Source organism: Aethalodelphis obliquidens, unplaced genomic scaffold (genome assembly GCF_003676395.1).
Source record: "Aethalodelphis obliquidens isolate GAN/ISIS:26980383/991018 unplaced genomic scaffold, ASM367639v1 scaffold6, whole genome shotgun sequence".
Lineage (NCBI taxonomy): Eukaryota > Metazoa > Chordata > Mammalia > Artiodactyla > Delphinidae > Aethalodelphis > Aethalodelphis obliquidens.
Window position 1 is genome coordinate 34,041,217 of NW_020837950.1, and position 27,557 is coordinate 34,068,773.

Below are 27,557 nucleotides of genomic sequence, written 5' to 3' on the forward strand. Positions count from 1 at the left end.
GAAACCCAACGGGAGAAGTGAAATTTGGATGGGCTTGTGTGACAAATCCTGGGTATGGGCAGAAAAGAACTTGGTACCAGAGAAACTCAACAAAATATTACCAAACAAGACCCAACAATACATTAAAAGGATCATACACCATGATCAAGTGGGATTTATCCCAGGGATGCAAGAATGATTCAATGTCCACAAATCAATCAGTGTGACACACCACATTAACCAATTGAAGAATAAAAATCATATGAACATCTCAGTAGAGGCAGAAAAAGCTTTTGACAAAATTCAACATGGATTTATGATAAAAAAAACTCTCCAGAAAATGGGTATAGAGGAAATATATCTCAACATAATAAAGGCCATATATGTCAAGCCTACAGGTGACATACTCAATGGTGAAAAGCTGAGAGCATTTCCTCTAGATCAGGAACAAGACAGGGATGCCCACTCTCACCACTTTTATTCAACATAGTATGGAAGTCCTAGTAACAACTAAGACCTAAAAAAAAAAAAAAAAGAAAGAAAAGGAATCCAAATTGAAAAGGAAGAAACAAAACTGTCACTGTTTGCAGATAACATGATACTATTCATAGAAAATCCTAAAGACACCACAAAAAGCCTATGAGAGCTCATCAATGAATTTGGTAAAGTTTCAGGATACAAAATTAATATATAGAAATCTGTTGCATTTCTATTAACTGCAGTCTATTGCAAAGAGAAATTTAGAAAAAATCCCACTTACAATCACATCAAGAATAAAATATCTAGGAATAAATCTAACTAAGGAGGTAAAAGACCTGTACTTGGAAAACTATAAGAGAATGATGAAGGAAATTGAAGACTACACAAACAGATGAAAAGTTATACTGTGTTCTTGTATTGGAAGAATTAATATTGTGAAAATGACCATACTACTCAAAACAATCTATAGATCCAGTGCAATCCCTATCAAAATGCCAATAGCATATTTTCACAGGACTAGAACAAATAATTCGAATATGTGTATGGAAACACAAAAGACACCAAATAGCCAGAACAATCTTAAGAAAGAAGAACAAAACAGGAGGTATCATGCTCCCTAATTTCAAATGATACTACAAAGTTACAGTTACCAAAACAGTAGGGTACTGGCACAAAAACAGACACATAGATCAATGGAGCCAAATAACCCAGAAGTGAAACCACACTTATATAGGCAATTTATATACAACAAAGGAAGAAACTCTATACAATGGGGGAAAGACATTCTGTTCAATAAGTGGTGTTGGAAAAACTGTACAGCTACATGCAAAAGAATCAAACTGTGCTACTCTGTCACATCACGTACAAATATAAATTCAAAATGGATTAAAGACAAATGTAAGACCTGAAACCATAAAATTTTTAGAAGAAAACATAGGCAGTAAGCTCTTTGATGTCAGTCTAAATAATATATTTTTTTTTTGGATATGTCTCCTCATGCAAGGGAAACAAAAGCAAAAATAAACAAAAGGGACTACATTAAACTAAAAAGTTTTTACACAGTGAAGGAAACTATTAACAAAATAAAAAGGCTGCCTACTAATGGGAGAAGATATTGGCAAATGATAAATCTGATAAGGGGTTACTATCCAAAATACACAAAGAACTCATACAACTCAACATCAAATAAGAAACGACCTGATCAAAAAGTGGGCAAAGGATTTGAATAGACATTTTTCCAAAGAAGACATACAGATGGCCAACAGGCATATGAAAAAAAAATGCTCAACACCACTTAGTAATCATGGAAATGCAAATCAAAACCATAATGAGATATCACCACACACCTGTCAGAATAGCTATTATCAAAAAGACAACAAATAACAAGTGTTGGTGAGGATGTGGAAAAAAGGGAAACTTCATGCACTGCTGGTGGGAATGTAAATTGGTGCAGCCACTATGGAAGACAGTATGGAGATTCCTCAAAAAATTAAAAATAGAACTACCACATGATCCAGCAATTCCACTCCTGGGTATTTATCTAAAGAAAGCAAAAACACTAATTAGGAAAGATACATGCACCCCTATGTTCACTGCAGCATTATTTACATAATCAAGATATGCAATCAACCTAAGTGCCCATCAATAGATGAATTCATATATATATATGCAATGGAATATTACTCCATAAAAAAGAACAAACTCTTGCCATCTGCAACAACATGGATGAACCTAGAGGGTATTATGCTAAGTGAAATGAGTCAGACAGGGAAAGGCAAATACGGTATGATTTCACTAATATGTGGAATCTAAAAAGCCAAAACAAATGAGTAAACATAACAAAACAGAAACAGAGCTATAGACACAGAGAACAAACAGGTGGTGGCCAGAGGCAAGGGGAGTAGGGGAAGGAAAGAAATAGGTGAGGGAGATGAGAGTTACAAACTTCAAGTTGCAAAATAAATGAGTCACAGTTATGAAGTGAACAGTGTGGGGAATACAGTCAATAACTATGTAATATCTTAATATGGTGGTATCTCCTAACTAGGCTTACCATGATGATCATTTTGAAATGTATAGAAATATTGAATCACTATGTTGTGTAACAGGAACTAACATAGTGTTGTAGGTCAGTTACACTTCAAAAACAAGCAAATTCATAGAAAAAGAGATTTATGGTTACCAGAGGCAGGGGTTGGGGGGAGAGGGAATTGGACAAAGACAATAAAAAATTACAAACTTACAGTTATAAAATAAATAAGTACTAGGGATGTAATACAAATCATGATAAATATAATTAACACTGCTGTATGTTATATATGAAAGCTGTTAAGAGTGTAAATCCTAAGAATTCTCATCACAGAAAAAATTGTTTTTCTATTTCTTTATTTTTGGATCTATATGAGTTGATGGGTGTTCACTAAACTTATTGTGATAACCATTTCATGATGTATGTAAGTCAAATCACTATGCTGTATACCTTAAACTTACATACTGCTATATGTCCATTATATCTCAATAAAACTGGAAGACAAAAAATGAAGTCATCCTGGCTTAGCAATTGGCTAGTATACTAGACCTACTTATACTTTTACTGAAATTATACTGGGGCAAGGTACAGAAAACCTGCTTTTCTGATTGGAATGATAATATTTCAATTTAACACATATTGAACACCTATCATGTGCCACACCCAAGTCTTTTTGTATTTTTTAAGATGAATAAAACAAGTCTCTGCCAGAACAAAGCAGCATAATCCCATGTTTATTAAAAACACATTGTATTTCAAGCCCTTACGTCCTTCAATTTTCACTGCACGCCTGTGGAGAAGCACGGAAGACTCCTGACCTCTATTGCACACTTTCTACTAGAAGTGAACTGACTTTCTCAATCTCTTCCAGAGAATCTTCCTCAGTACTGCCCACTCTAATCTCCTGAAGCCCACACATTTTGGCTCTTTTCTATCCCACATGAACTAAGGACTCCCTTAGGCAGCTGTGGGCTGGTAAGTGTCGAACAGCAGCCTCTCTGAGTAGTGTTTGATGATTGTCATGGTGTGAATACTCCCACCGTGGCTGATCTCAAACTACCAGTGTGACATCACTGGATGCAGAATTGGAAAGAGTTTTGCATGAGTTCTCTTGAGTCTGAGGGTTTGATGGTCTCATCAGCCAGATTGTAGCCTGGGCCCTGGAGGGGAGAGTGGAAAACCATCTTCTTAGAATTTGGTTCCCGTGGTCTATTAAAGGTCGAATTGTGTCCCCCACCAAAGATATACTGAATTCCTAACTCCAAGTCCTCAGAATGTTACCTTGCTTAGAAATGGGGTCATTGTAATAGTAATTAGTTCAGATGATATTATACCAGAGTAGGGTGGGCCTCTAATGCAATATGACTGGAGTCCTTAAAAGAAGACAGCCATGTGAAGAGACAGAGACACAAGGAGAAGGTTATGTGCAGATGGACACAGAGATTAGAGTGATGTATTTACAAGGTGAGGAACTTCTGAGCCTTGTAGAAGCTGGAATAAACAAGAATGGATTATCCTCTAGTGGTTTCAATGAGAGCATGGCTTTGCCAATGCCTTGATTTTAGACTTCTGGCCTCCAGAACTGTGAGACAATACATTCTGTCTGTTGTTTTAACTCACTCATTTTGTGTCACTTTGTTATGGCTGTCCCGGGAAACTAATGGTCCCTTTGTTTTCCTGTACCCTGCACCACCTGGTTTGAAATATGTCTGCCCTTGGGCAAAATCCCGTTGGGTTTGTGTTTATTATTCCAGTGCTCTTTCTTTCTATTCCTTCCACATTTGGATTAGACTACAGAAATCTAGTGCAGTGAGTTAAAATATAGGAGAACCCATTGCTTTACAGAGGTAAGAATGTTATCACATCAGCTATAATTATTTAAACCCATACTAGGTATCAGGTGCTATACCAGGTGTTTCTTTGTGTCGCCACATTTAATTTAATCTTTGCAACAACCCTATGACTGGGAATAATTATCCTCATCTTACAGCTATGAAAACAGAAGCTCCATGATATTAGGTAACTCACCTGATGTCACAGAGCTAGTTAAGGACTGCAGGCTTGTCAACTCAGGTGTGGTAGACTCAGACTCTGCACAACATCTTAGCACTCCACTCTGTGGACAATTTGTGGGAATCTTAATGGGCTACAGCTGCACAAACACCTCAGGGATTGCCCCATCTGGACCCAGAGATAAGATGGGATCTGAGGACAGAGGAGGAGGATTCAAGATGGTTAGAGAAATCAGGTCAATTGAGTAAATAACTCTGATCCCCTCTTTGAGCTTATCCACAGTGAGTGGTTGCCATTTCCATGTGGTAATAATAGTGATAGGCCCACATTGATATTATAATGCAATGACCTTAATTCCTTTTGTGTGTACAACACTGAACAGCTGTGATGGATTTTCCCTTTAGTGGCTGTCATTAATTCTCAGGCTCTGGAGCCAGACAGAACTTGGTTCACATTCCAGCCCTGAAATTTGCCAGTGGTCTCACCTTGAGCAAGTTGCTTAATCATACTAAGTGTCAGTTCACTTGCCTCACTTGTAACCTCTTAGAAGGAATAAATGAGGTGATGTGGAGTGGCGTGGATTCAGTACATAGTAGATGTTAGGGGGAGGAGATTACTCCTCCTGTTCTTATGAGAAAGGAGTTTTCCTCAACACCTCTGGCCTACTGATCCACTGTTATTTTCCCCATAGAGTGCATTGGTGGGTGACTCATTTCCTGGTTGAAAGAAGCAAATCCACCAAAAGTTCAAGAATGCACCTCAGCTATCTGTTTCCCCTGGACCAGTGCTATGCTACTCTGTGTTTTCAATCTTATACCCCTCTTATAGGTTGAATTGTATCCCCCCAAAAGATATGTTGAATTCCTAACTTCTGGTACCTGTCAATGTTGTCTATTTTGGAAATAGGGTCTTTGCAGATGTAATCAGGTTAAGATGAGGTTATTAGGGTGGGCTTAATACAACATGACTGGCGTCCTTATAAGAAGGGGGAAACACCATGTGAAGACAGAGGCTCACAGGAGAGAATGTCATGTGACCATGGAGACAGAGTTTGAAATGATGTGACTGCAAGCCAAGGAATGTCTGGGGCTGTTGAAGAATAAGGAGGTGGTTTTCTATCATCATCTCTCCATTCTGAGGGGGAAAAGAGTAGACAGGAGACTATGAAAAAGGAAGAGCTAAGACAGAGGAAGGAACCAACATATATTGAGCACCTACTATGTCTGTACCCCTCCACTGAGTGCATTACAAATGTCTCATTTAATCCTCAGTCTGTAAGATGAGTGTTCTTAGTCTCATTTTCCAGGTAAGAAAATATTTTAATAATTTAATATCTATCTACGGGGTCACCAGAGATAATAGATACCCAGCTCAAGGTCCCACAGTGAGCAAATGACTGAGAAGATTCCAAACAGAGATCTGTTTCCAACACCTGCCTGTGATTTTTCTACTTTATGCAAAGCAATTGAGGCAATAGAAATCAAGTTGTAATAGGTAAAATTTCAAACACAGAAGGCCATTATCAGTGGTCATTATACTTTCTCTGACATGAGGATGGTGGAGAGGCACCCAGCTAAATTACAGAGAGGTAACGTAGTAGAGTGATTAGGATGATGGCTCTGAAGTCACCCTGCCTGAGTTCTGCTGCCACCCCACCTCCACACTGACTTTCTGGGTGCCTTTGCCTTTGTCATGTGGCTACATCTCTCCGTGCCTCAGCTTTCTGGCTTGACATGTGGCAATAGCAAGGACAGGGCTTACAGAGCTGTTGTGAGGATTAAATGAGTGTCACATAAAAGCACTTGGAATAGATTCTGTCACATGGTGAGCATGATATAAGTGCTTGTGGCTGCTATTATTTTTTATTATTCAAAATGGGACCTCTTCCCTCCAAAAAGGCATAACGATACCAGGATGACTGTCTCCTACTCATGGTGCATGGCTCCTGGGCTGTGTTACTGTTCTACTCTCTGCCGCTGTGACTTCCAAAATCTTGGCTGAGCTGGGATATTATGTTTCTAATTAAACAACTGTCTTCCGTGTTGGCTAACAGGAAGGCTTTTTGGTGATGTGGGGTGACTACTGTAATGTTTCATGGCCATTAATAAGAACACAGTCTGGAAGAAAAGTGCTAACATGTAATTTGCAGTCATGACTTCCAGCTCTAATTCAAAAAATGTCTCTCTGGTCCCTGGTGTGTGTGTCTCTGTCTGCTGGTTCTCTTTGGCTGGAATGCTGCAGCCAAAGCAGGTGCATGGGCCTCTTGCCCCACTGGTAATCCTTTCCAGCAGGACTACCTGTGTCTGAGGAACTCCCTAACTCCTGAAATAAGTGTTCTGGAGTGTCCTGTGTAAAGATTGTGAACTGGGAAACTTTTACTTAAACTCGGGAGGCAAGCTGAAGCAGAGAATGAATAACTCGGAAGTGATGTGCTTCTAGGGCATTTCAGGATGCTTTATCTGTGTCTAAATTCTCGTAACCATTTTTCTAGGACCACAGTGACCTGCTCTCATCTGACCAGTCAACTATATTCCCTTCTCACCTGGGATATGCTTACCAGAAAGATGGACCAGACACAATAGATAGTACCAGTCCAACTTTGGGGATTTTGTTCATTGAGTATCATGCCTGGGGGTGGTGTGACTATTAGGGCATAAGGATTAGAATTCTCTTTCTCAAAGGAAGCTGCCTTTCTCTCCCTGGGGAAAGACCCAAGCACACCTTTCTGTTTCTCTCTGTCAGCACAGCCAGTTCGTGGAGTTAATAATTCCAGACACAAAGATCTCTTATTTAAATCATAAAAAATTTAAAAAATTATTCAAAACTTCCTGGATGTAAGGAGATTAAAAGGATATCTCTATTGGATGTGCCATGTGCTTGAGAGCTGGATTAAAATGTGAGGATTTGATAAAAATATGGAATAAGAATAAAAAACAATTAGAGGCTCCAGAGAAAGAAAAATAGTCTACAAGGATGTGGTGCTCCAAAAACAAATTACTATGGTAAAAATCTGTAGATTGCAAGACGTGAATTTCATATATAGATAGAAAATAGAAAAAAAAAAATGAAATAGAAATTATCCCACATATAACTTATGCAAATAGACTAGAATGTAGATACTCATACACACACACCCCTGTCTCCACATCTGATACACTCACATAAATGAAAGGGCTGTATAAACACTGGTATGTACCTTCCATTTTTTTAAACTTAATAATATATATTGTGGAAGTTTTCATATTGGTAGCTACCGTTTCTTTTATATCATTCTAGGACATTCTTTTTTAATAGTTTCAAGGTATTTCATTTTATAAATGTACCATGATTTATATCCACAATTAGCTATTAATGAACATGTAGATTCTGTCCAGTTTGGAGAATTTTATTTTTTGTATTTCTTTTCCAGCAATTCTACAATGAATATCCTCGGCCACATATCTTTGAGAGCATGTGTGGATACGTCTATAGAAAAAAAAAATCTTTGTAGTGAAATTTCTGAGCTAAAGGGTATTTTAATAGGTATTGACCCTTTGCCAAATTGACCTTCAAAGAGTTTATGCCAATCTCTACTTCCATTACCACCGTGTGAATATCCGTTTTCCCCCAATCTTGCCCAAACCATATTTGTGATCTCTTTTAATCATTGCCAATCTGATAGGTAAAAGTAAAAACAATATCCTGCTGTGTTAGCTCTCATTTTAAATCACCGAGTGAGGTTAGACTTCTGTTCATATAATTCTAAGCAATTTGTATTTGTTTTTCTAAACTGAGTGAATAATAGGTGTACAATAATATTTGTTGAACAATTAAATACACTGCCTTTACAACTGCTCCTTTTATTGTTAATCTAAAAGAACTCTTAGGGAGTGAAAAATTAACACCCTTTGATATGGTTGTTGCAAGTCTTTACTTCACTGATTGCTGTCTTTTAATTTTATTTCTGGATTTTTTGCAGGGAGGCATTTAGAAATTTGGTTTTTACTTTTAAATGTAGTCACATTTATTATTTTACAAATAATTTACAGTTTTAAATCTTGCTTAAAGCTTTCTCTTATTCCTCTAAATAAGCACATTGCCCTTAATAGGCCTCCTTTCTGTTGCTGAACTTTCCTTGTGTGATTTCCAGATTGTGCTCTCTTTCCATCCTCTGCCCATATGATGGTCAGTACTTGGAGAAGTAGGGGAATTCCTCTTGCTCAAGGAAGCCTTGCCATTGCTGAGGACTCCTAGATATCGGCACATATAACTAGAGCATTGAGGGCAGATGATTCCGCATACAATGTATTATGGAAATCCAGAATAAAGACAAGGAACATTCTGGAAAGTGTCCTGGCAGTAGAAAGTTGCTGCTGCAGAGAGTCTTAGATGCCAGACCAAGAAAACTGATCTCTCTCCTGCAACAGTTAAAGGAGAGCTCACTGTTCTTACACTTTCTTACACTTTCCATCTAGATTGAGATAGAAGAACAGGGATATTAAATATTTTTTTCTTTCCCTCTGTAGGCTTACATTTAGGAATTCCTATCTAGACATCTTTCTCTTTGGGTTTTCCTCTGACCCTCATTGTCCATGGTTTGGGTGCATAAGACAGACCTAGGGCCTGCTGACCTTGCAGTGAAACCAGAACGTGACTCTGAGAAAGCAGGCTGTGGTAGACTGGCCTTTGGGCCAGATGCTGTGAGTCTTCTACACACATATGCCTCAGTCCACCCATGGGAGTTGCTGCTGCTCTCCGCTCAGTATACTGCTTCCTCTCCCTTCTTCTGAAGCACTCCTTCATTTGAAGAGTGCCTCCCTCCCCGTATTATGCTTTACCTAGGAGAGTAGATGAGTCCATCTAGGTTAGAAATTGGTATCTTGACTAGAGACCACCAGGTACCCAGGGTTCTAGTATCCATCCATTTTAAGGATGCTGTGAGGAGAACTCTCTCATTGTTTTGACCCTAACTATGTCCCTGTTCCTGCCTTCCTGAGGCCTGAGATTGTTCAAGCTTCCCGTATTCCCACAGGGTACCCAGCATCCATCCAATAAGCCCTTTCCTCCCTTTGTTTAAATTAGTAAGATTCTGTTGCTTGTGCTCCAAGAACCCTAGCAGAAAGAAGAGCCCATAGGTGCTGGTGGATTATGCAGAGGTGCAGGGCCAAAGCCCTGGCTTGGTTCAGGGCAAGAGCCTCAGGGTGGGAGGGGTCTCTTTACTGGCTCCTCAAGGCCATAGCAGGCCTTTTATGGATTCTTAATCACAGGGCTAGGAAGACTGGGCCCCCTGACCATATCAGAAAATCAAGTCCCCTGGAGAGTCAGGGACTCGATAGGGCTGAAGAGCCCATGACAATTTTTGACAGTTCTTGTAAGGTAAACCATGGGGATTATACTCAGGTTGATTGTGAGCTGGTGTTCAGGACCCTCACTAGCTAAAGTCAGAGCCAGGAAGCTCTGTCATCTGTTTGTGATTACAAGGCTCAGCACGCCCCACCAAAGGCCCTCTGGCGCCTTTCCTCTTTGGAAACACATTCAGCACATTTTTAGAAACCACACTGAGAAGCCCTCCCTGAGAAAGTGACTAAACACTGCTTAATATTCTGAAAACATAAACAGCCTCTGAGAAGCCAGTCATAAGCTGTTTAGGAAAAGCTGACTTGGCGCTGGTGGGAGCCAGCTGTTGCTGGCATTCGATTGGCAGGGGCTGTAAAATTCCTTGCAATGTCTGTATTGTCAATGAATATATATTATGTTCGTTCTCCATCTTACATGCTGGAACATTCTGGTTGGATTTGTGTCCTCCTGGACATTTTGGAGAGATAAAGTATGCTAGGATCGATGTTCTCGCTCCATGCTTCTCTCCCTGTACCTGTGTATGGGTTGAATTGTACCTCCTCAAAAGACATGTTTAAGTTCTAATCCTCAGTAACTCAGAATGTGACCTTATTTGGAAATAGGGTTGTTGCAGATGTAATTAGTTAAGATATGGTCATACTGGAATAGGATGGGCCCTTCATCCAATATGATTGGTGTGCTTAAGAGAAGAGGAGGGGGAAACATACCAGGAGAATGCCATGCCATGAGATGATGCAAGCAGAGATTGGAGTGATCCAGCTGCAAAACATGGAATGACAAGGAATGACAGCCACCACAAGAAGCTAGGGAGAGACAAGAAAGGATTATCCCTTCTACAGTTTTCAGAGAAAACATGGCCCTGCTGACACCATGATTTTGGACATCTAGCTTCCAGAACTGTGAGACCACCAATTTCTGCTCTTTTAAGTCACCCAGTTTGCGTTGCTTTGTTACAGCCCCTAAGAAACTGACATGCTATAGTTTAACCATCTCCCTATCCTATATCAGACTGTATCTCCCATCTCCGTTCTTTCTTTCATTTGCTCACTGAGCATTCATTAAGCATCAATCATGTTCTAAATCCAGCATTGGGTGCTGGATGCAGTGCTCACAAGGCACAGTTCTTACCCTCAAACAGATCAGAAACTGGGAGTGGGGTAGACATGGACCTGCCAACAGATAAATCCTGCTCTGCCTTAGGTTCTTAGCATTTACTCTCCTTTACCGAACTGTGTGTGTGTGTGTGTGTGTGTGTGTGTGTGTGTGTGTGTGTTGGCTCTTTAATCACATTTTTGTGAAGTTCTCAAAAACCGTATTTTTTCCTCAATTGTTTTATAATGAAAATGTTTGAATACGCAAATGTTGAGAAAAAATAGTGCATTGATCACCCATAAACCCATTTCCTAGATTCAACAACTGTTTACATTTTTCCATATTTGGTTTACAAATTTATTTTTTATTTCTTCATATCTAGAGGTTGATTACTGCATTCTATAAGAGTAAGAGCTCTGGAACTAACTTCTCTGAATTCAAATCCTGGCTTTATCATCTAGTTTTGTGTCCTTAGGCATGTTGCTACTCTCCTCTGTGCCTTAGCTTTCTCATCTGTAAAATGGGGATAATAATAGTATTCAGATCATGAGGATGTTGTGAGAAATAAATGCATTTATACGTGAATGTTGTTAAAACAATGCCTTTCAAGATGTGAACCTTCCATAAGTATTAGCTATTTTAATAATGATTTTCCACAGTTCTCAGAAAACAGTGGTTATCTTACTCTCACAAGTGAGGCTGGGCTGGTTATTATGCATGTGAATCATGGGGGATCTTGCCCTCCTTTGGGCCATTCTCTGGATTATTCTTCTTTTAGGGCATGTGCATTTGCCTCTGTTGGGAATATGCCTGTCTTCCTCATGGAATTTAGGCAATATTTGCTCTGTTTACCACTGTAAGTGCCAGCGCTGTAAGCAGTACTAGATATATAACTTGGTATACAGTAAGCACTCATTAAATAGCTTGCTGAATGAGTAGTATCCAACATGCTATTTGTTCATGCATTCATTCACTTACTCATTTGGCAAATGTGCACTGAATATACTCTTGGTTCTTGGCAATTTACTATGTGCTGAGGCTTCATTGGTGGATGAGACAAAGTCCCTATTATCAAGAAACTTTAAATTTGGTCTTGTTGATATAAGATTTTGTATTCATCTTTGGTTTTTCAAGTGCCTTGTCTTACCAGCTAGACTGTAAAAGCATAGAGATCAGAGATGTTTCTTTTCTAGAATATGGAATTCATGGTAAATTTATACACATTAAGCAGGCTTTAGAGTCAGGAAAAAATGGAAATAAATTAAAACTCTTCCATTACATTGCCAATGAATATTTTACTATACTTATCTTTATCTCAAGGTCTTTATTTGTCAAATAGGAATACTATTCACCAGCTATTGCAAGAATTGAATGAAATGATTCACAGCTCATAATATATTATCTATATTATCTATAATATAAGGACTGTGAGAAAGAATTCTACGCCTCTCCCCTAGCTTCTTTTTTTTTTTTTAAGATTAATTTTTATTTACTTATTTATTTTGTCTGTGCTGGGTCTTGGTTACAGCATGTGGGATTTTTAGTTGTGGCATACAGACTCTTAGTTATGACCTGTGGGATCTAGTTCCCTGACCAGGGATCAAACCTGGGCCACCTGCATTGAGAGTGCAAAGTCTTACCCACTGGACCACCAGGGAAGTCCCTCCCGTAGCTTCTAAATATTAGCATTTAGTTTTCTTTACTGAACTGTAAGTTAGTGTTATCTATATTCTACTCTCCCTTTCTTTCTAATGATGTGGTGAATTGGAGGAAAGATGTGCAAGAGACTAAGTTGTTCCTTTTGTAATTTTCTGGCATTCTATGTCTGATCCTCAATTGAATGCACATAGCAAAACAGATGTAGACCCACAGACACAGAAAACAAGCTAGTGGTTACCAGTGGGAAGAAGGAAGGTGGGGGAGAGGCCAGATAGGGGTATGGGATTAAGAGATACAAACTACCATGTATAAAATAAATAAGCAAGGAGGATGTATTGTACAGCACAGGGAATTATAGCCATTATTTTGTAATAACCTTTATTGGAATGTAATCTATAAAAATACTGAACCACTATACCATACACCTGAAACTAATATAATATTGTAAAGTCAACTCTACTTCAATTAAAAAAAAAAAAAAGAATTGTTGTGGATTTAACTGGCCTCCTCCCCTCCAAATTCATATGTTGAAGTCCTAACTCCAGTATCTCAAAATGTAACTATGGTTGAATATAAGGTCTTTAAATATGTGATTAAGTCAAAATGAGTTTTTTAGGGTAGACCCTAATCCAATGTGACTTATAAAAAGAGGAAATTTGGACACACAGAAAGATATGAGACATGTGCATGCAAAGAGAGGCCAATATGCGAAGATACCACAAGAAGGTAATCATTTGTAAGCCAAGAGGAGAAACCTCAGAAAGAACCAAATCTGCTGACATCTTGATCTCAAACTTCTGGCCCCTGGAACAGTTAAATTTCTGTTGTTTAAGCCACTCATTCTGTGGTGTTTTGCTATGGCAGCCCTAGCAAACTAAAGAAGCAACTGAATGGGTAATGGTGCCATTTATTAAAGGAAAACTGGGACAAAAGCTGGTCTGAGTTTGTGGGGTGGTGGGATGGCAGTTGTGGCTAGAAATCAAGAGTTCTTTTATGACCTTGTACAGACCAAGAAGCCCATTAGGCATACAATTAGAGACTCTTGGTAGGAAACTGAACATGTAATTGTGGTGCTTGGGAGCGCTCAGCAAACAGGTAGTATTTGCACCCATGGGAGTAGAATGAGATCACCAAGGAAACCCGTGGAGAGGGAAGAGGCCTGAGGATTGTGCCCTGAGGTACTTTAAGGTAGACTCTGCAAAGGAGACTGAGATGGTGTCACCAATGAGGTAAGAGGAAAAACTAGGAAAGGGTGGTACTCTGAAGATCAAGTGAAGGAAGTATTTAAAGAGAGGAAGAAACGAACTGTGTCAAATGCTGTGAATATTTTGAGTAAGGCGAGTCAGAAAATTGGCCATTGAAGTTGGCAAGATGGAGGTTGTTAATGATTTTGAAAACAGTGGTTTCAGTAGCTTGGTGGGAAAGTTTCCAATCAAAATGTGTTAAAGGAAAATAGCTAAATAAAAATGTAGGGTAAGAGTGAACTTTTTTAGGATTTTTTTTATTATGGTGTGTTTGAATTATGTCAGGAAAAGTCTAGTAGATGAGAGGATAAAGATTCAGGTGGGAAAAATACATAATTGTAAGAACAAAAATCTTTAGTAGGTGAGAGGATGAAGAATCTAGTTTAGAGACTTGACTTCACGTAGGAACAGAGATGTTCACCCATGTTAATTAGAGGCAAGTCAAAATATACAGGTATAAATATAGACAGGGTGATAGATTTGAGGCTAGAGAGACAAGGAAGTCCACAGCTGCTTCTGTTTTCTCAGTTTAATGAGAAGCAAGACCATAAGCTGAAAATAGGGGAAAGGGAGAATTAACATCTTTGAAGAGATCCGAGAAGATATAAAATGGTCATCTCAAAGAATGAACATGCAAATTTATTAAGGACATAAATTAGGGTTGTTAAACAGGGCTGAGTGGCCATCAGATATTTGTGATCATAAGTTTAAAGTTAGACTGCTCAGCACACTTGTGATTTTTTCACCAGATATATTCAAGTATAGTGACAGAGTAGTGGGGAAATTGGGATTTAATAGGACCAGAGTTTTGTGATAAGTAGTATGACAGGAGAAGGAGGAGAAAGTGAGCTAAATGAACACACAATGGTGTCAGAACCATAATGCATCATGCATGCATCTAAGGTGTCTAAGGACAGCTGTGGAAACTTGAAGAGCAGCACAGGACAATAGCAACACTGTTGTGAGGTCAATGGAGCAAATCTCCCAGTGAGGCCAAAGAGAAGGGGAAGTAGAGCATTACAGGGTGAGCTAGCGATTACAAGGTGGTAACCAGAGAGTTGGATGCTTGAAATCATCCTTTGAAGGTGAAGCAATAGCTGGTGATGACAAGACCCAGGAAGTGACCATGAGGACCATGCCCTAGGGGTAAGCACCATAGGCAGAGCAGAGGGTAAGTTTCCTTGGATGAGGGTAACATGAAACTGGGAAGTCAGAGTGTTACACACAGCCAAGAAAAGCCATCTAAAACTGAATTCCCAGTTTTACCTCCCAAATTTGTTCCTCTTGCAGTTTTCTCCATCTCAGTTACTAGTGTCTCCATACTTCTACTTAACCCATGCACCAAATCTTGGAGCATAAATGAAGTATTTTTTAACTTCATATCCCATATTTAATTACTCAACAAATCCTGATGGCTATACCTTAAAAATATACACAGACTCCAATCACTATCACCTCAATTATCTGTCTCCCAAATTACTGCATTAACTTGCCAACTGGTCTGTCATCTTCTATTCTCAACATAGAGGCTAGAGTAAATTTTTACAAATATAAGACTGACCATGTTGGTCCTCTGATCAAAACTCAACAGTGGCTTTACATCCCATCTAAACTGACTTCCAAATCCTTACCATGGCCTACTGATTTCCTCCTACCTTCATCTCTCTAACCTCATCTTCTGTATCCCTTTTGCTCACTCTGCTCCAACCACACTGGCCTTCTCACTGTCTCTAGAATATGTTAGGCATGTCTAGATTCAAGAATTTTGTATTTGTGATTGATTCTGCCTGGAACTCTCTTTCTCCACACATTGCATGACCTTTCCTGTCATCTGTCACCTTGCTCAACTGTCACCATCTTGGCATCTTTCTTTAATATCCTATTAAAAATTAAAACAGTTTTACCTCTCACCCCCCAATGAGCTGCCTACCTACCTTTTCAGCTTTAATTTTCTGAGAAAAGTATAGCATGTATGTATGTGTTTGTGTGTATGTATGTATATATATATATCTCCTCAGTAGAATGCATGCTAGGATTTTGATCTTTTCTTTGTCTATTGCTGTATTCCCAGTAGCCAGGGCTGTGCCTGACACAAAATAAGTCCTCTGTAAATATTTGCTGAGTGAAAAATATGTGGCAAAAAGAATAATGGTAGAGGAGACAAGAGTGCAGGCATTTACACCTTCCATGACATAGGAGAAGTGATCAGGAGGATATTAGATGAGAGCAGCATGGATGTGTTGAAGAAAGTGGAGTTTGAGGGACTGCACTTCAGGAGGAGCTGGAGTTTCTGAGAGACAAGAAAAGAGCAATGGGAGCAAACAGAATTTTCTACATCCTCTTTTGGTCCTGTAGTATGTGCTAAAGGAGGAAGGTAACTGCAACAGAGAGAAGAGGTTGAAGATATGGGGAAGGATTTGGTTGATGGATGACAGGTCCACTTGGGGAGTTTCTTATATAGTAAAATATGCTCTAATTTATGCAACCCAACAATCCCACTCCGAGGTATTTATTCAAGAGAAAAGAAACATATGTCCATACAAATATTTGTCTGTTCATAGTAGCTTTATCTATAATAACTAAAAACTGGACATAACCCAAATGACCATTAACTGGTGAATGGAGAAACAAATTGTGGTATATTTATTCAATGAGATAACACTCAGCAATGAAAAGGAAGATATTAGTGGTATATGCAACAACATAAAATAAATCTCAGAATATTATGCTAAGCAAAAGAAGCTAGACAAAAAACGATGACACACTGTGTGATTCTATTTATATTAAATCACTAAAAAGCAAAGCCTTGGGACTTCCCTGGCGGTCCAGTAGTTAACACTCTGTGCTTCCACGGCAGGGGGCATGAGTTCGATCCCTGGTCGGGGAACTAAGATCCTGCATGCCACGGGGTGTGGCCCCCCCAAAAAAAATAGTATACAAAAAAGCAAAAGCCTTAGTGACAAAGAGCTGGTCACTGGTTGCTAGGAGCCATGGGTAGAGTAGGAGACTGACTGGAAAGAGACATGCAGTTGCTTTCTGGAGCAATGGAAATTTTCTAAATCATCAGGGTAGTGGTAGTTACATGACTATATTTATTTGTCAAAACTCATCTAATCTTAAACTTAATATTGGGGCATTTTATTATATTTAAATTATACCTAAAACTGATTAAAATAATTAACCTATTTACGTTTTGCCTTATTGTGTGTCTCCTCCACTAGAACCCATAATGTAACTTCTTGAGGGTAATGTTTAGAACAAGTATGCTTGGCACATCATAGATTATAAATATTTGTTGGAAGAATATATGTTCCATGCTTCTGATAGCATCTTTGAACTCAAATATTTCTGCAATTGAATCTCATATTCACTATTTACTAGCCATGCCAACTTAGACAACATACATTTAATATCTCTAGCCTTGGTGTTCTCATCTGTAGTGTTGGGATTCTTTCATAAATGAAAATCAAATAATACACTGGAGTAATATACTTATAGAGCTATCTGGGATGTAGCAAGTGTACAGTAAGTCAAACAAATTTGTTATTATTTTATATCACTTTGTTTCATTTCAACTGCCTCTGATCATTTATTATTCTTAATGTACTTTTCTTAAGATTGGAGACCTTGCACTGAGTTCTTCTTATTGCCTGAAAGTCCTAGCACACAACACAGATGTTTGTTGAATATTACCTGATCCTATAAGTGTTTGAGAACCATCTTTCATCATGCCTGGGAATATGTGTACACGCCATTGTCCTTTCCTAAGAATGTTACCTGCCTCCTTCATACACATGCATGAGTACATGTGTATGAAGGAGGCAGTACCCTCAAGAGTACACACATGAGCATATACACAAATGATGTTTGTACTTATTGTTGAGGTTTAAGCAACCATTTCACAATAAAAATGTCCCTGACTTCTGAGAAGAGATTAGATTACCTTGTTACATGCTTTCTTAGTACCCAACACTTTTCCTTCATGGCATCATAAAAATTGGCAATGATATATTTGTACAATTATTTGGGTAGTGTAAGGCTGGGTCCACAGCTTGGCCCATTTTATCTCTAACAGTCCATTAACACTTCTTAACAGGGAGAAGGAAGTGGGGGAAGTGGGTAGAGAGGAAGGCAGGAGCCTGGGGTTGTCAGATAAGGAAAGATTTCTCTTTTTGGAGAGGGGTGTTTATATTATTATATTTTGTTTTTTTTTAAATTCGGATTTATTTTATGTTTAAGTACCAGGTCTGAGCTGAATTCCAGGTGATACAACAGTAACCAACAGGTGGGATGAGAATATAGGTCAGATTTCCAATAAAGGAAAGAGAAATCACAGAGACATTCCCCACAGAATCATCTTCTTCCAAGTCGTGTAAGCAAGCCATCTTAGGCAATGGTTGTACTTGCGAGGGGGTGCCTGGCAAGGGCCTGTGAAGTGTGCTTTCCCAATGTTATTCCCTTGCTCAGGAATTCACAGTTCCTCCTCTTTATGCAGTTTACAGCCGAAATTCCTTAGGCTGGTGTTTAGAGCCTTTTCTGATGTAGCCCAAATGTATTTTTCCTGCTTTCACTCATAATATTTTCTATCCTTCTTTCCAAAGAGGACCTTGTTCCATTCCTTTGCTAGCTAGGCTCAAGGCTGGAACTCTTGGTCTTCCCTGGTGGCGCAGTGGTTGAGGGTCTGCCTGCCGATGCAGGGGACATGCGTTCGTGCCCCCGTCCGGGAAGATCCCACATGCCGCAGAGCGGCTGGGCCTGTGAGCCATGGCTGCTGAGCCTGCGCGTCTGGAGCCAGTGCTCCGCAACGGGAGAGGCCACAACAGTGAGAGGCCCACGTACCGCAAATAAATAAATAAATAAATAAATAAGGCTGGAACTCTTTTTCATATACCTGATCCTTAAGCTTCAACTCTGTTTTGAAACACATATTCTGATTTTCATATGTTGTAACTATAAGATTCCTTCTCATTGTTTATGGAGCTCACCTCTAAAAACAGTTTAGAATCTACTAAGATGTCTGATACATAGCAGGAATTGAAAAACATTGGCTGAAATAAGTGTACACTCTTGATAAATGTACATATCTTAGTTATCTCTTATGGCCCACATGGAGACATACAACTTTTAGTGTATTTCTTTCATTTTATCTTTAGTCACAATATTTATGAACACGTGCTAGACAATGTGGATGGTCCTGAAGGGACAATAATGAAAAATACAGTGATTTTCTTTAAAGAGCTATAGTCCAGTTGAGGATACAACCCAATAAACAGTAGATTAAAACATGGCATGAGATATCACCCCACACATGTCAGAATGGCTGTCATCAAAGAGACTAGAAACAACAAGTGTTAGTAAGAATGTGGAGAAAAAGGAACGCTTGGGCACTATTGGTGGGAATGTAAATGGGTGCAGCCACTATGGAAAACAGTATGGAGGTTCCTCAAAAACTTAAAAATAGAACTACCGTATGATCCAGCAATTCCACTTCTGGGTTTTTATCCAAAGAAAACTAAATCACTAATTTGAAAAGATACATGCATCCCAATGTTCATTGCAGCATAGGCAAGATATGGAGGAAAGCTGAGTGTCCACTAATAGACGGATGGAAAGGAAATATATACAATATATATCTACATACATATATATACATTATAATTTAACTTATATGTGGAATCCAAAAATCAAAACAAATGAACAAACATAAAACAGAAACAGACTTACACAAAGAACAAACAAAGAACAAACCTGTAGTTTCCAGAGGGGAGGGGAGTGAGGGGATGGGCAAAATAGGTGAAGGGGACTAAGAGGTACAAACTTTCAGTTATAAAATAATTAAGTCATGGGGATATAATAAACAACATAAGGAATATAGTCAATCATATTACAATAATTTGTATGATAACTAGATTTACACTGGTGAACACTTTTTAATGAACAAAAATATTGAATCACTATGTTATACACCTGAAAACTAATATAATATTGTAAGTCAGTTATATATTAATAAAAAAACATGACATGAATAGTCCTACTCTAAGGGAAGCTCAGTGTCCTGGGGCAACACTTCAAAGGACATTTGGAGGACAAATGGAGGGTTGGGGAAGGTTTTCCAGAGAGGTGAAGGCACTGTTTATTTTTCCCAATCCCGTTGGCCTTCCCTGAAGGTAAGTTCTTTGTTCCAGTGGAAAATATCAGCAAATTTTCTATAGGGTGCAGAGAATAAGCATTATCAAAGCATTAGCTAAGCCTTGTGCAGGGGCTTCCTTCATCACCATAACAGCTCTTTGTAGTAGAGGATATCATTATGCTCATTAGAAAATAGAGACTACGGAGATATAAACTTTGCTAAGGACACACAGCTGGTAAATGTGGGCCCCATTCTGTCTGGCTCCCAATCCAGTGTTCTTTCCTATTAAAAGCAAAACAAAACAAACAAACCCCAAATTACTGTATATGACAATAAAAACACTATAAAAATTGACTTCCAATAATCATTCTTTTTTTTTTAACCCAATAATGTAGTAGTGGTGATGTTAAGAGTAATAGCACTACCTCCTAAACAAGATACTTGCTTTCCATCTTGATGAGAAACTTCCTAGTAACCCCATTCATGCAGCCCATTTTACAGATGAGGAAGAGTTCAGAAATGCTAAGAAGCTTATCCAAGGTAACAGTACCACACGGAAGCAGAGCCACGTGCAAATGGAAGCCTTTGATCTCTCCTTCAATGTTCATACCTGGCAGGGCCGCTAAAGTTTAGCAATTGATATTCTAATTACTCTATCACTATTTTTCCCATTTGTACAACAGAGATGTATTTTACCTGTGTAGTGAGTGGAGAGAGGTTAACACAGCTAAACATTCATCTTTTCCTCACTTGGCTTAATGGGAACATTATCCAGAAGGACAATGGTTCAGCACACAAGTGATATTTAGAAGCCTTGAAGAGTAGGTGTGGATAATATGTAAGAGCTATTTTTTTCTCCACATGAACCTGAATTGGTATACAGCAACTGATTAATAACCTTAGGAATGAAAATGTCAGACCTATCACATAAATAGTATCCAGCAGAATTCAATTTGTTTTGAATAAGGATCAACAGTCACACATAAGGCAGAAGAGACACGTCTGACACCCCAAATCCCCTCTAAATATCGCAATCTATTTAAACAAGACATTCAGAAACACAAGCAGTTTAATTAACAATCCATTACGTAAGTAACATTTGCTTATTTTAATTACTGGGAACTTCAGTTAGGTCTCCTCCATAGTGAAGAACACAAACCTGTTTCTCAGGTAATGGTTTGTGGTTGACGTTCTTAGAAATCCTAGTACCTGGTGATGACTCAGTGCTCCAATGTAGGAAGCCAATGAGGAGAACAAGGCCTGGCATAATACCCACCAACAGTGGAGGGCTATCGTCTTTGCAAGCGCTAGTGTGGAAACGAAATCCTGAGATCCAAACTCCATCCTCCTCTGCTTAAAACCTTTCATTCTTTTGCTTTTGCTTTCAGAGGTATTCAGACATATTATCATGAGTCACTAGGTTATTTATGACAGGAACTCTCCTACTTCTTTAGACACATCTGTTGCTACTCCTCCCTTCTGCTTTGGCTGTGAAATTCCCTGGGTCTCAGGATATTTCATGCTCTCACCTGCCTTCAGGATTTTGCCCACGCTGATTCTGTCTGAAATTCTCTTCTTCTTTCCTTGCCTAGAAATTCCACTCACTGTTTAGGGATGGCTCCAGTATCACCTGCCTGAAAAATCTTCTCAAACCCCTTACTCTCATTTCTGCCATGCCCAACTGTCACTCCTTGGCTGTGTCAGTGGTCTCTCCTCCAAGAAGTCAAAGAACTCAGTGTTTACCACCGTCACCTGTGCCTTGAAGAACAACTAACTCCTCCTGGGGAAAACAACTCTCCTCCCTAGTTTGGACAGATGGATTCTCATACAGCTTTTTTTATGTCCCAAGAGAATAGGAAGACAATCTACCAAAGAAGTACCCTGGATCAAAGGGTGAAAAAAAAAAATAAAATAGTTTCAAACCTTTTACTGGCCTATTGGCAGTTAAAGGGTAGTCAATGGAGCAGATGATTCTGGAGCAGATGATTCTGTATGGAGCCCTGTTTCCCATAAAACACTAAGGACTCAGGACATAGTCTGAAGGAAAGTGGCCATTGCTCTCCACAATATTGGAAGATGTTATAACCAATGGGCAATAACAACTATGTAGATATCATTGCTGTTAGGATATTTATCCCCCTTACTTAAGGTGGATTTAGACAGTTCCGTGTTTGAGAATTGATGCTTATCCCTGGAAAATGTGTGTTTGCTTATTTTCTTGATCTAATATCTTTCATTTGATGCACTGGTAGGGCATAGATTCTATGTCCAGACCAATCTTTGTGTGAAAGGGTTAGGAATCAGCACTGAAGGCTTCAAGAGGTGGTATTCTGAACTATAGATTGGTGAACAGTCTGAGAAATGTAAACAGTTCAACTTTTCTTTAAGTTTCCTTTGTATTATGAGGATATCCATTCATGTACTGAGCCACTGTCGTTTGGCAGGTACTAGGTGCTAAAGATACAGAGTCTATAGAAAGCAAGATGCTTTTCCTAATTGTACTTAGAAACCTCGTGGGGCAAGACATACAATAAACACAAAAGCAAAGAAATGCACAGGATGTGTTAATATCATGATAATAGCTATGCAAGGTATAAAAGTGGGTATTTTGTTAGAGAACATCTCAAGGGATGTGGGATAAATTGGACAGTCAGTGAAGAGGTGACACTTGAGCTGAGACATGATATAAAGGCATCAGCCATGTGAAGACTTGGAGGTAGTAGATTCCAGATAGAAGAAAACCACCAATTCACAGACCCAAAGGTGAAAACAAACTGAACACCTTCTAGGCACAGAAATGGCTTGATTTGGATCTAGATAGTAAGGGGGAGAAAAGTCAGAGAGAGACTGGAGGAGGTCAGCAAGAACAGATCTTGAAGAGTATGGTGAAGATTTTGTATTTTAGCTGCTATGGAAATATTAGAGTGTTCATGCAATACAGATGAGATCTGATTTATATTTTTTAAACTTGTTCTGTTTGTTGAGGGAGAATAGATTTGGGGGGTAGGAGGATAAAGAGTAGAATCTGAGAAATAAGTTATGAGCTTATTTCATTCATCAAATTACAAATAACTGTGAGTTGCTGGGATTAAGGTGATCTCACTGGCAGTGAGGAGGAGTGGTTGATTTGGAGATGTTTTGGAGGTGGACATGGCAGGATTTGCCGTTTTAGTGCATGGCTTTATATTTTTACTTTCCATGGTTGTCACTCTTCAGTGCCATTAGACATATGCATATAGCTTTGTGTAGTGGTACTGTGGGGAATGCAGTGTTGGGGCAGAGACTCACCTGCCTCTCATTCAGCCCCACTGCCCGAGCCCATCAACAGTGCAATAAGAGATCCCAGACTACCAGGGGCCTAGAGTCTTAGATGTGACCAAACAATGTGAGAGTTGTGGCACAGATATCAAGTGCAGATACAGTTGCCAAACTTCCTTGGTACACCTCCAAGGAAGACATGAGACAAACCACCTCTTCCCCGGATGTTGTAGAGGAAGATGACACTTTAGGGGTTGGAAGGACAGAGGGATGGGATGGAAGGGAGCCTAGGCGCTGAACACTTACCCCTGAATTGTCATCGTGTGCTTGTCACCGTAAAGGCTGGAGCTAAGTTGTATTCACTTTTATATTCCAGTAAGTAACACAGGATCCAGCACTTAGTGCCCAGTAAATGCCTGTCAAAGGAATGAATGGTGGAATTGTTTATCGAAAAGGTTTTGGTTTGAGGATTTAGGCTTCTGACTTTTTTTTTTTTTTTTTTTCTTTTTTCGGTACGCGGGCCTCTCGCTGTTGTGGCCTCTCCCGTTGCGGAGCACAGGCTCCAGACGCGCAGGCTCAGCAGCCATGGCTCACGGGCCCAGCCGCTCCGCGGCACGTGGGATCCTCCCGGACCGGGGCACGAACCCGTGTTCCCTGCATCGGCAGGCGGACTCTCAACCACTGCGCCACCAGGGAAGCCCCTAAGCTTCTGACTTTTTAAGCAAGTGTAGCAGGAACACAATTTGGAATCAGGTTTCCTGCCTTTTACCCACTTTTATGTCTTGATACTCATGATGCTGCTTCATATTTATCGCTATGAGATGGCTGAACGTTCTCCCAACAGAGGCCTCCTTTTGCCCCTGGCCTTGCACGATACAATTCGTACTGGCCAGAGGAGAGGCAAGCACATCGGCATGAAATGTGAATATGCCTTTTAACATTTCTCCCAGAGAATGTGGTGAGCCTTAGGAATTAGCTTAGAGGTTCAGCTGGGGCCCCTGGTCAGCACATTCTTCGAGCTCTTGGAAAAGGGCAAGCATAGAATATTTACAGCCATGGAGAAATGGCCTCATAAAAATGCATAAGGGTGTGTGCACAGAGTGATGACTTGGATGAAAAAAGCAGTGTTTACATACTGTTACACTAAAAATATTCACACCTCATCAAATTGTCAGTCTTGTTTGCTGGCAACAATGGGATTTTTCCCTCTGTAAGGCAGTAATAGCTCTCCGCAGAGCGCTGAGCATTTTGTCTCTTAATCCTTCCCAGATCCCAGCGAGGTGGGTGGTGAGGGTTAGGTTTCCTGTTGTATCAGAGAATAGATCAGGGTTCATTTCTTCCCCTTCGCTGCCCTCACATGATAGAGGATATTTGCCATCTCCTGTTTGAGATCTCTATTGTGGCTTTTGGGGGTTGGCCCTTCCTAAAGTCATCTGGTCTACTGCCCTTGTGTGGATGGGGAAAAAGAGCCTTATAGGAGAGGAATCAATTAAACAAGACCTCTCTTCTACTCAGTGGAAAATCCAAGCCCAGCTCACTGTTTTCCTACCTAGAGAAATGTGGGATGACTAAGAGCACAAACCTGAGTAAAATCTAATTAGATATGGAGAATTTTATATGTACTAGCTTTTGTAATCACTATGGTGATCTTGTAAGGTTGGTTTTGTTATTATAATCATTATTACTATTAGTTATTACAGTTTCCTAGATGAGAACTATAACGATCAAGGTTCATGTAAATTCTGTATTCAAACCTGAAATGTAATTTAGCTCTATGAGACATGAGATGTTATAGTAACCTCCACTTTGTACACATTGGACACACTGACATGTATCAGAGGTACTATAGTGTTTCCTTCTTGATATACTCTTGCAGAGGAAAGATGGCTTTGGAGAGAGACCTGAATTCAAATGCAGATGGGTGCCCTAAGGTGAGGCAGAAAGTATGCCTGTACCTCAGTTTTCTCATCTATAAAAACAATAAAATAAAATATGCCCATGGCATGACGGATGTAAAAATAAAATGACAGAGCATAATGAAAGTGACTATCACCTAGAAGTACTACTCCATACTTGTGGATTCACTCTGCTTTTTCCCCCCAACAGCAAGCTTGGTGGTTTTTGCTTGTTCATTTGTTTTTGTTTTGTTTTAATTTTATTTTAATAATCCTATTAGAAAACAAACACATGCATTTCTGTACTGTTTTGTATTCACCCTAAGTATTGACTTTTTTATAGTGTCCAGGATGGGTAACATCAATCCTGTTGATTTTCACTAGTTATCAGACTTCTACTTGCAGGGGTCATACTCCTAAGCCTCATCTCAGAAGATCACTGAGTTAGATTCTTCAAGATTCTTGGCCGTAGGAATCATACTGCTAGTCCACTGACTGCTGAATATGTATTGAGCATCTAGATATCTAGATATTGCATGGAATACTGAAAGATAAGGCTTGGTGAGCTCAAGGGAGCCAACAGGGGCCATTTCAATACCTATGAGGACTTAGGAATATATTTAACCTCTTTGTGCTTAGTCTTCTCATCTATATGATGGCCTAAAGATGAAGAGCTTTGAGAAGACTGAGATAATATATATAAAGTACTCACTCAGTGCCTTGCATGTAGTAAAGGTTTAGTCAGTACTAGTTATTAATTTCATTAGCTAAAATATTTAGTAAAAGGTGACTCAAGTTAGTGATTTCCAATGAAAGAAGATAATATATAATTAAGTCCTACACACATTCAATGTCTTAAATTTTTTATATTAAGTGGTGAAAAATATTAAATTAAAATATTAATATTAAATTAATATTAAAATATTAAATTAAAGTATGCATGAATTATATAAAATAACAATAAAATTAATCTACATACCATCACCCTATACTTTTGAAACTCACCATATGCACCCACATGCCGTCCTTCTTCTTTCAGAGGCAACAAAAACTCTGAATTTTGTGTTGAACATTCCCTTGCTTTTCTTTATAGTTACATCATTTACTTTTGCATCTTAACAAGAGAAGTTTTTAGTTTTGCATGATTTTGACATTTATATAAATGGAATCTCATTGCTATCAATCCTCTGTTACTTGCTTTGTTTGTTTAACGTTGTATTCTGCGATATATCCACATTGTTCATGTAGCTATGATCTATTCTTGCCAGTGCTGTAGAGTATACTTGTGTATGGATATAGCAGAATTCACTTACCCTTTTTTCTCCTAATGGACATTTTAGTTGCTTCCTTTAAAATTTTTTTCCTATTACTATCAGTGTTTCTATCCACATATTATATAAACTCATGGTGTGTATGGACAAGATTCTTTGTAGAATAGATATTTGGGAGTGAAACCATTAGGTCCACAGGATTTGAGCGTGTTCAACATTACTATATAATGCTATTGTCTTGTTTTACACAGAAACTATAACCATTTATAACCTTGCCTGCAGTATATAAAGTTTATTTATAATTCTACCTCCCATCCTTGCCAGTACTTGATATTCTCAACCTTTAATTTTTGCTAATATGATGAATGAAAAATGGTACCTGCTTGGGGTTTTAGTTTGTATTTTTTTGATTACTAGTGAATTGAAGAATATTTTTAAATGTTTATTGGTCATTAGAGCTTCTGCTTTTGTGAAGTGCTTCTTAAAGACTTGCCCATTTGTTTTTCCATTGCATTGTTTGCCTTTAATTTATTGATTAACATAAATTCTATTTCCTGTCTTGATACTAATCTTGTCATTACATATTCCCAAATATCTTCCCTCAATTTGTGGTTTTTCATTTCAGTTTTTATATTATGTCTTTGGATGAACAGATGTTCTTAATACTGCTGAGTACTTCATCATTTCTTCATGATTTGTACTTTCTATCTATTGTTTAGAAACCCTTCCCTATCCAGAAGTCATAACGATATTCTGGTGTTCCCTTGTATTAAGTTCTAAGTCTTACAGTTTTACTTTTTTATATTTAAATATTTAATCTACCTGGAATTTATTTTGTATATGTAGGAAATAGGAGTCAAATTTCATTTTTGTCCATATGAGTATAACTGATTTCTTCAGGATCATTCATTGAATAACTTATCTTTTGTCACTGAGATGTAATGCTGGCCCTGTCATACATCAAATTTCCATATGTGTGGACCAGTTTATGGGCTCTTTTTTCTTCTCATTTACTTATTTGCCTATGTGCGTGCCAACACCAGCCTGCTTTAATTACTGTCACCTAATAATAATGCTTGGTATTTTGAAAGCCAGATCCCACTATTTTTCTTCCTCAGGAGTGTTTTGGTTATCCTTGGTTATTTGCTCTTTCACATGAAATGGTTGAGT